Source organism: Drosophila mauritiana, chromosome 3L, assembly GCF_004382145.1.
Source record: "Drosophila mauritiana strain mau12 chromosome 3L, ASM438214v1, whole genome shotgun sequence".
Classification (NCBI taxonomy): domain Eukaryota; kingdom Metazoa; phylum Arthropoda; class Insecta; order Diptera; family Drosophilidae; genus Drosophila; species Drosophila mauritiana.
In genome coordinates, this window is record NC_046669.1 from 11,970,387 (window position 1) to 11,981,642 (window position 11,256).

Genomic DNA, 11,256 nt, shown 5'->3' on the forward strand with positions numbered 1-11,256 from the left:
AATATAATAAAATATTCCACGTATCTTACAATAGTTTAGATACTTAGATTAGACTTGTAGCTATAGTTTAATACTGCAGTTAAACTTAAACTATAAATTAAATCATAATAATATGATTTAAAATTACGATAAATTGAAATATAATATGATAGGTTCCCCTTTAACTAGCCACTGTAGTTCTCAATTTTCGGTGGTAGTTGGTAGCCATTTGGCTAAACCTTTTGGCATGTCCCTATGACCATTACTGTGTTGCTTTTGCGGATGTAGCGCCTTGTTCATATGGCTTTTGCTGGTGTGTGTGTGACCACTATTGCTGCGCTGCCATTTTGGCCAGCGGACTTTTTTCCTTCTAATATTTTTGGCGACTGCTGCCGCTTTTGGCGCAGCCATTTTGTGTTGGATCTCCGCCCCCTTTGGGGCAACTTTCTACGCCGCCTTTCCCTTTGGCACTCGACTCGGATCGAGTCGCTAGCATTTTTCGCTGGCATCGCATTTTTTCGTCCTGCTCCTTTTTGCCACTATCCTGGTGCTGCCAAAAACCATATCCTGTGCGCTATTTGCTTTCCTCGATTTCTATTTGCGCCCCAGGCGGTCGTGTGTTGGTGTGTGTGTGCTTGAGTGTGTGTGTTAGCCAGTAGTGAGCGTGTGTGCCGGAGTATTTCTAAGTATGCCGAGCATGTAGCTTTTGGTATTTATGACTATTGTCGGAAAGCAAATATTTGTCTGCAGCGCATAAAAACAACAGTTAAACGAACGGGCTACGTATACGGAATATGTATGAGATGGAGCCTTGCAGTGTGCGCTTGTGTGTGTTTGAGTGTGTGTGTGTGTGTTGGCCATGTATTGGTATTTTTTCTGGCCATTTCCCCATTGCTTTCTTTTGCACTGAGAATAATAATAAAAACAACTCCAACAACCACAACAAGTGGTAACAACGGCCAACGGAAAACTACTACATACTACCGAATGTGTCGTCGTTGGTTGGGTATTTTTCCCTTTTTTTTTATTGTTTATTCACTCTTGGTCAGAATTTTTATGCTTTTGGATTTTCATGCTGACCTCAAGCTGGTTTTGTTCCTATAAAATTCGCCTAGCTAGCCGTATTGGCCATATTTGCAGAGCACCAGACGGCTTGGCCAGGAGTTGCGAATAGTACAAGATTGGGTGACCATCTACATATCTATCTATCTATCTAGGTTTTGGAGTATGGCATACCAAAAGATTGAAAAACCTATACCAAAGATACATCGGCATTCTATATAAATTATGCCTATTTTAAGGGATCTACTTGCAGCTTAAGGTATGATTTCTATTCTTGTTTAAATAAAGTAGTAATGATCTTGATGGTGCAGTTCGTTAAGAAATATATATAGTCTTGAATTAATGTGTATATATCATATTGTAAACTCCATTTACTAGTAGTATGAACTGTCACAGGATTGATAGTCTATCTTTCATCTGAAAAGATCATGCCACCCATGATCAAAGGGATTGTTTTGAGAACCGTGCCCCCGCGACTTTCCTCCTCATTGATGCCACACTAAACAAACCTCGAAATCGTTCCCATGGGCCGAATCACACACATTCGGGGACAGATTGAAATGACAACTTTTAGTATCTGAGATTGGCCATGAAGTACGGTTAACGGCTGGGCGGGCACAGATGCGATTCGTATCCGAATTCGTATCCGTATGAAGGCAATTTGTGTAAATATTGAAACGTTTGAGCTGCGAACGAGTCGCAATCAGAGATTGTGCGGCTGATTGGAGTTGGCAAACTAAACGGCCGAATAGGGCGAGATTTTTGGGGGAGGATTGGGCTGTGAAACTTTCAAAATTGCCCTCCTGTTTGCCAACGCTGCCATTAATCCCAAAGCGATATAAACTATTTACCCAAAGCGAGTGAATTGTATCGCACTAGATTTTCCCACTCGTAAGCAGATAACCTCTGTCAATGGAAAATGGAAAGTGATGGAAAGTCACACCAATTCCTGGGCACATCTAATGACTGACCACTGACCCAAGAAATGCGCAAAATTCAAATATTTCTCAAATTAAACTTAAAACACTTTGCGCCGCACCAATTTGTTGTTCTCCGCTTTTTGGCATAAACGCTTTTTACACTTGACTTCAAATCGCTCAAAGGACGCGTTTTATGCGTTTGCGTTTTGGCCAGAAACGAGATAAAAAAATCCACAAAAAAAAAAAAACACAAGTATCAGGAAGAGGGAACGCAAGGATGGAGATCCAAAGAGTGGGTGGCCAAAGTAGGTGGCTGGAGGGCATTTGTCCGGGTTACGCATCAAAGCGTCCGTATGAAAAATGGCCAAAGCGCGATACGCCAAATTGAAAGCAAGAAAAATATGGCTGAAATGTTGCTTTTTCAAAAGGCCAACTGGCTGCCCATGATGCTGCTGTTCCGCTCCTCCTTTTCGTGTGGTATGGGGTTGGGATTGGGGGTAGGAACTGGGGGTGATGGTGACGATGATGGCGATGATGCCAAGCCTGCAACTGATGATGGCGCCCTGCCAATGATGAATGCGTCCAAAAGCCCGTTCGCGCTCACATTCCGCGTTCTCAACGCAAATGAAATTGGAAAATGTTCTGGCAAGCAAAAAGAAAATTCTGCCCCACCATCGGTGGGGGGTGGTAGTTGGGAGAAGGGGGGAGGGGCAGTGCTGCTGGATCGGCGACTAGCAAAATGAAAAATAGTCAAGCAGGAGCAGCACGCAAACAATTTGCGGGACCATCGATTCAGATGAGAACAGTGCTCTGAATAGATTTTATTTTTAATTATTTTTCGAAAAAGTTCATAAACGTAAAAGCCTGAATCTTTATGCTACTGAATTATATTTTGAAGTACTTGGACTATTTTTAAACAGCCAATTGAATAAATAAGTTTAAGAGGTATTAAAATAGGAAAAAAAAAAACAAATCAAATTTATTGAGACATTTTACTAGATATTTGTTTAGTAATTTAGCTAAATATATTTATTAATAATAAGTAATTTAAAACAAAAAAATAAATGCAATTAATTTTGTTTTCTGGACTTATGATCTGTGAAGTTTTATTTTTTGGGTTACATCAAAACGAAGTAAGGAACTAAAATGACTTAATATTTAGGAACTAATGTAATCAATACCTTAAAGTGTATCATAAATATTTATACTTTTATCAGCTAACAAAAAAATTAGGATGTAATAATTAAACTTAATAAAAAAATCCATATTTTTGTTTCATAAAATTTAGAAGTAGAACACGTGAATCACAGTGCCCGACTGCTATTGACGTTGGCTATTTGGAAATATAAGTTTTATGGCTTATGCTGGGCGGCTCTAAACACGCGTATGAAAAGCGCACCAGCCCTGTCAGCCCCATCCCCCTCCCTCATCCTCACCAGCCCCACCCGCCCTGCTGATGCCCCGCCCCCTGACCTTTGACCAGCCCCCAAAATCTGGAAATCTCCGGCGTAGCCGGTCACTGGCAGCTGAGCAATTTATTGCCGCTCCAGCGAACGCCAAATGAATATTGGTTTCGGTTAGGCCAACTGGTGGGGTTCTATTTGATTTTGGCTTTAGCGTATTGCCAATATTTGTATTTGTCTTTGGCGTTTGTCGTTGCCCGAAAACTTCAAAGTATCATTTTCATTTTGACAGCCCAGGATGAGAGAGGGCCACAGACGAGAAGGCCCACAGGCGCTTAAATATTTGGGCTAAAAGAGAGTTAGGAATCAGGCAGGGATTTGGAACCTCACTTTGGCCACAGATGGGAGTTTGCAGAATTCAAAAATTTCACACCATCTCACAACTGTTTGTTTTTGCGCTGGAATGCAGTTCGAATGTTATTGCAAAGTCACTTTTCTGACTCACACTCGCAATTCCCAGCCTCATTAAAACGAAGCCAGAGTTTCGTATAAACATCTTCCGCAGTCGTTTGATTCCCGATTATAAACAATGCCTGCGAGCAAAATCCAAAAGACAAATAAACCACAATGGCCAATAATAAACGGAGAATCAGTGGGAGTCATCATGGTAATTATGCAGGGATTTGGATTTGAGCAGCTTGGACTGTGGACCGTGGGGCAATATCAAACAGCACTAAAATTGACATTGAACAAACATGGAATATTATTCGAAAAGACAGACGAGATATTCAAAACTAAATTGAGCACATGCTGCGCCCCTTCACAGTCCCAGACTCCACTTGAGCCCTGACTTATGCGTCTCAGGTCCATTTTTGGCCTGCCTGAGTTCCCCCATGCCAGCGTGTCCTTCAGGTCCTGCCTGTCCTGTTATGAGTGAGGCGAGACTACATGTCTGTCAGAGAGTCCCGAACCCGAACTCTCGACTGGAATCCGGGGGTTAGAGGCTGGATGTGGATATGAATGTGGGCGGGGGCGAAGGTTGTTGACACAGATCGGCGCACCAGGCACAAAGTTATTGGGCTGAGATGCACTGAAAACAAAGTCAAGTTCTGCTTAGAACAATGCTGGTAAAATGAGTTTGTTTAATACAATTGTGTATGTTTTTAAGGTCATTAGGGCTGGCTAGATATCTTCTATCTAGCTTGCTCTATAATCTTCAATAAGTATATTAGAAGTCTGTAGAAGATTCTAAAAAGTATTAAGATACTGCTTATTATGTAAGTTACTTTTTTCGCAGTGCATTTGAGCTGCAGCGCGTGGAGAGCGAAATCTAAACATCTGCAAAATTACGCGCATAAATCCTTTAACACTTTTCCTTCGGCCTGGACACTAGACGACCCATTGTTGGGGTTGCATTTGCCACGCGGGGCACCGTCAAATTAGCCCACTTTAGGGTCGATCCAGCTGCGTGTCCTCTGCGCGCTCTCTCCCTCTCCTCCATCGACTCGGGACTCCTTTCTCGTGGCGGGTGCAGTGCAGCATATCTCAGGCCCATTGTTTACACACTTCATATTCGGTGGAGGGAGTGGGTACACATTAAATAAATAGTATGGCAAACTACTATAGGAAGTTAACAACGATGTAGTTGTTATGCAACCTAAATAGAAATTACTCAAACTAAATTGTATTTAATACCTAATCTTTCTACTTATAAAATGTGCATTAAATCTATTAAATCCCCTACGAATACCCAGAACATTTCATTTGCTTATGTGCTAACAAATTTAACCAAATGCCATACAAGTCATTGCAATATTTTCGCTGCGTGTAGTAGGCGCGTGTAGTGTTGACAGTTTGCGCAGCATCTTAGTGTCTGTTGAGCAGCTGCAGAGATGTTCTTCTCGTGGCTGGGATGCCTATGAATATGCCCTGGTCCTACCAGGTCCTTCGGAACCTATCCAACCTCCCTGAGTGGCGAGCCTTGCCAAAACAAACAATTACACCACCCGCTCCATCTGGGCGCTTTCCCCTTGACTGGACGCCAATAGTCGAGCTGTTGAGTTAGAGTAAATGTTTCCATCTAATGACCCCTATCCCGAACTCCTAACCCATGCTGCTTGTGCTGCTGGGATGGTGGTCCTGCCTTCCTCGAGGTCCTGAGGCATATTTTCAAGGAGTCTTGTGCGGTTCCTTCGACTGGATTTTCTTTCTTGCCGCACGGCCACTTACCACTTACTACTTACCACTTTCCAATGCCAATGTCTGCGCCTCTTTAGCGCTTATCATGCTCAAATGGTAATTGAAGGGCCATAGAAGAACTATTTATCCCGAGGCTTCCGAGCGTGCTCTCCTCGATGTTGTTGCTGTTGTTCTTGTGGTTATTCAATATAACTCACTCGTTTGCCATTGATAAAAGAAGAGCAGGAGGCAGGGGAGAGGTGAGCGGTTCATGCACACAATGGATGCATTGAACCCAAACCCGAATCAGAATCTAAATGCCAACCCAAACCCAAAATAAAGCCAACCCGATGAGCACGACTACCCTTTGCCATTTGTTTTCGGTTGTTTTATTAAATTTGTTTCCAGTGCCCTGATATATCATCATCCCCAGTTGGAAATCCTGTTTGCCGTCGAGTTTTATGACAATTTCCACTTTTTGCCATTGTCGGTTTTGTCGGCCGACTTCGAACTTATCGAGTGCATAATATTGTCATCATTATGATGACGATTAGTGGATGGGTTTTGGGTTTTGTGTTTGGTTTGGCGCACAGTCGCCAGTTTGCCAGTTGTCAAGGTTAATTGAATTTTCCCTGTTGCCATCTAGTTGATATGGCAGGGAATATATATATATATAAGCCAACTACTCGTGACTATCTTTATTGGGGGGCACCAGTAAACCATAATTTCGCCACAGCAGTGGCCAGGATACTAGTGGTGGGATGACCCTGGCCATTAACCTTATCTCCAACCGATTTCCCCCGTCCAATGGCTTTTACTGCCAAGGATTAATTATGCACACGCCTCCGAATTTTTGGTCTATTGCCGTCATAAAGTCAGTCATTCGGACTGGTGGACTTTGGACGAATAAAGTTGAGTGATTGCCGTGAAATAGCCGTAAATGTTTTATTTGGCCAACGGTGGATGGCGTTCTCTGATGACATTTTACGTTATCTCAGAGAATTACCTATTGTACCATATTGTATTAATTGCCTTAATAATTTGATACCAATTTTAAATTTGTTAAATTTATTAGATACTGTTTTTTATCATATTAACCTTTGATATTTATTTTCCAACGACTTTGTTTTTCCCCTGGTTCCCTGCTAGCGTTTGATGCCAACGATTTGGATTCAGATCTCGTTGCCTGCCGTCCTAAACTTCTAATAATTGCTTTAAATTCAGCGCACACTTGGCAGCGACTTTGTTCTGTGGATACGAAACGGAAAGCATTCCCTTCAGATTGAGGGAAATTCGTGCAGCAGCAGTAGCAGATACTTTTCGCCGCCTTTGTTATAATTCCGCAGCAAGTGCGCACATTGCTGCTGCTGCTGCTGCTGCTTCGGTGGCCTTTGTGCCAGTCGAATTCGGTAAATAAAGTTTTCAAAGTTGCACAAACTGGCAGCAACAACAATCCACAGAGGTGAAGTGAACCGGAGCGACTGGAAAGCGGGAAAAACAGGGCGAAAAAGCAGCAAGCCATGCCGATTCCTTGTACAAGTGCCGCTGCTCGATGCCAACAAGTTTGGCGAAAAACTCTGCCACTTGGCCAACTGCTACGCCCACTGCGTCTGCTTTCCCAGGTATCCATGCTAAGCTACGGAGCACATATCCAGCGTAGGCGACTCCTTGATCTACAATTTCCACGCCGGGCGGCGGCAGCCCGCTGAGCCAAAGCCTAGTCTTAAGCCGAGGCCCAAACATGAAGTTACTGCCAGGCGATGGTGTGGTGGCCCAAAAGGGGGCCAAGAATTCGAGCTTCGACTCCAGAAGTAGCGCCAAACTTTTATGCACAGCACCATGTTTGGTTTGTCTTTCCAGCTTCCGCTTTTCTTCTTGCCGCTCGGGTTTCTCTTTCCTTCATCCTTTCTCATCCTCGGTGCAAGTATCTGTGCATCAGTGTGTGCGTGTTTGCGGGGGCGGATAGTTGGGCTTCGGCCTCTTTGGGGGCACCGGAAATGGGGCTGCCTCCCAGTTGTCGGTAGGGTTTTAATGCTCATACAGGGTGACATTGCCACTTCCGCTTTAAATCACTGGAAATTAGAGGGGTATGAGCATTGAAAACTCAAAAAATTAGGCTTAAAAGCAACTTTTACTAATTTAAATAAAATTTATGAAATCAGTCTTCGACTAGCTCTTGTCGAACGCGGTTGTAAAAATTGAACGCTGCGATCGTTATCTTCTGTTCTCTCTGAGAACATTTTGGTGTACATTAGATATTTTCTGTTTTCTTCTTTAATTGTGATATTCGCAAAGGACTACAATCAAACGTTCAAGTGATGCAATTGGTGATGCTGAAGCATCTGCCGTTGAAAAAATGCGTACTAAAAGGAATAAACCACTAGTGGAGCGCCAGAACGAACGGGGCTCCAAGCAATTTACAAATTATTTTCGTCCACTACAAACTTTAGACGATGATAATGATGATAAACCTATTGAAACGGACACACTTGATGAAATAATAATCAAACCACCTCCTATAACATTAATTAAACAAAATACAAAATTTGTACACGAGCTAATGGCTAAAATTAAAACTGATGATTACTTTATTAAAACCATCTCAATTGGAATTAAAATATTTTTACCAAATATGGACTGTTTCAATGCAGCTTGTAACCAACTCAAGGAACATAACTGTGAGTTCTACACGTACGATACTAGATCAAACAAGCCATACAAAGCCATTTTATCCGGGCTGGATAAACTACCAATTGAAACTGTCAAATCCATGCTACAAAACCTAGGATTACAATGCACCGAAGTCAAAATTGTGGAAAAGAAAACTAAGTCTGATCATGAATTATTACTGTACATTGTTTATTTCGTTAACAAAAGTATCACAGTAAAGGAACTGCGCAAAAACTTTATGTATGTCAACCACACTAAAGTACGCTGGGAGTATAAAGTGAAATTGCAGAATAAAATTACTCAATGCTACAATTGCCAACTATTTGGACATGGATCAAATAATTGTTCAGTTAAAACATCATGTGCCCATTGTGCTGGATCACACCAGACTGCCGTATGTATGGACGTAAACAACAAAAAATGCGCTAACTGTAAAGGCGACCATCCATCGACAGAACTGACATGCCCATGCCGAATTTCTTATCTCAATTTACTTTCCAAACGCTCATCACAACGCATTGGAAGAAATAACTTGGAAGCTCATGGAATGAGGAATTCTAAGCAACACATCGCTCCATCTGCTCTCTTTGGAAATCAACCCCAGATCTCATTGCCTACTCAAACTAAGAGAGTGCAACAACTCAACTTTGGTAGCTATAGTAATGCACTCACCAATATTCATACTTTGCCTAATCCCAAAGCAAATATCACAAATGAAACTAATCTCTTTTCATGTGAAGAGATAAATTCTCTTTTGTCTGAATTAATAACAAGACTTAATGAATGCTCCAATAAGGGAGAGCAATTTCAAGTAATTTCTCAGTTAGCGATTAAGTATGTTTACACAAACAAATAATTTTATTGATAATTTGAATATTATGGCATGGAATGCTCGTGCCGTTAGAAACAAACGTATAGAACTGATCAAGTTCTTAGAAAATAATCACATTCACATAGCACTTATAAATGAAACGTGGCTGACTCATAGTGACCGTTTTAATATACCCGAATACACTATATACAGAAATGACAGGAAGGAAAGTAGGGGAGGCGGCGTTGCCATTGCAGTTAGTAACACATTGATACATGAACAAATACCCTGCATTAAAAGTCATGTTATTGAAAATGTAGGTATACAAATCAACACTGACTCTAATTCCAGTCTAAAAATTTACTCTATTTACTTTGCTGGAAATACTTCAAAATGTATTCCTAGTTCATGTGATTTATCTTGGGACCATAATCATTTAAAAAGTTTGTATAGATCTGATCTCCTTAAGATCTCACAAATAAATGGAAATTTTCTAATTTGCGGGGACTTCAACTCGCGCCACAGAGCATGGAAGTGTACCCGAGCCAATGGTTGGGGCAAAATTCTCAATGAACTTTCAGACCTGGGAAAATTCAGTATTTTGTACCCTACGCAACCCACATATATTCCGCATAACCATAAAGCAAAAGCATCAACATTGGACCTATGCCTCACTAATATCCCTAACCAGCTGGCTAATCCAGCAGTAATGCAAGAGCTTTCCTCTGATCACCTACCAGTGGTTATTAAATACTCTACAAATTTTATGCGCAATGTAAAAACATATCCGATTTTGGGAAGGGCAAATTGGGCGCTTTTTAAGAGAATTATAAATGAAAGGCTGATGGTTGAAGAGGTGGTTGTCAACTGCTCACAGATATCGACTTTGGATATTGATAATTTAATCGGCTCTTTCACTAGAGTAATCAATTATGCCTTTCTTAAAGCAGTCCCTCATAAACCTATACATCACTCCAAGCTTACACTCCCTGTACATATAACTGAATTATTTAAAACAAGAAATATTATCCAAAGACAATGGTTTAGGTCACGTCATCCATTACTAAAATCAAGATGTGATCATTTAAATTACATCATACGAAAAGAGCTTTTCATTTATAATAATGCAAAATGGAACAATAAACTTCAAAAGCTGGATAAATGCAGCAAACCCTTTTGGAATATAACCAAAGCAATTAAAAAAAGAAAACAAATTGTTCCGTGTCTAAGTAAAGCTGATGAAATATACGCTTCTGGAAAAGAAAAAGCGAATATTCTTGCTGATGTCTTTCAACTGAAGCATAATCTGACACATTCATATTCAAACCAAAATACAATTGACCAAGTCAAAATATCTTTACAATCTATAGCTGAAACCCCAAACAACATCGCAGAAATTTGTAGAGTCACTTATCCAGAGGTTTTTTCAATTGTAAAAGCTCTCCATACTAGAAAATCTCCTGGAATTGATGGAATACCTAATATATCCTTGAAAAACCTTCCTACAAGCGCCATTAATCATATTGTTAACATTGCCAATCACTGTCTTCAGGCAGGCTATTTCCCACGGGATTGGAAGATAGCAAAAATAGTTCCAATTCTCAAACCAGGAAAACCTCCTGATAACCCTGAAAGCTACCGACCAATAAGCCTATTAAGCGGATTGTCCAAGATTCTGGAAAAATTAATTAAATTGAGATTGGTGAAATTTTTGGACATACACAACACACTACCAACGGTACAGTATGGTTTTAGAAATGGTCTAAATACCATACTGCCGACCTTAAAACTAAGAAATTATATTAAAGAAAGTATCCAATCCAAACAATCTGTAGGGCTGGTTACACTTGATATTGAGGCTGCATTTGATACTGTATGGCATGACGGACTGTTGCACAAACTAAAGATGATTGGAACTCCCATATACCTCATTAAAATAGTTCAAAATTTTTTGACACATCGATACTTTAGCGTTAATTTGGACAGTAGTCAATCTGCTAGACGAATTTTAAATGCAGGTGTGCCACAGGGTTCTGTCTTAGGACCTACATTGTTTAATATTTTTACACACGATATTCCACAAGCTACAAACTGTGTACTTTCACTGTTTGCTGACGACGCCGCTGTCTACAGTGCTGGTTTCTCGTACAGCGAGATAAATCAATCCATGCAGAGTTACTTAAATGAATTAGACATATATTACAAAAAATGGAAAATTAAAATTAACCCTAAT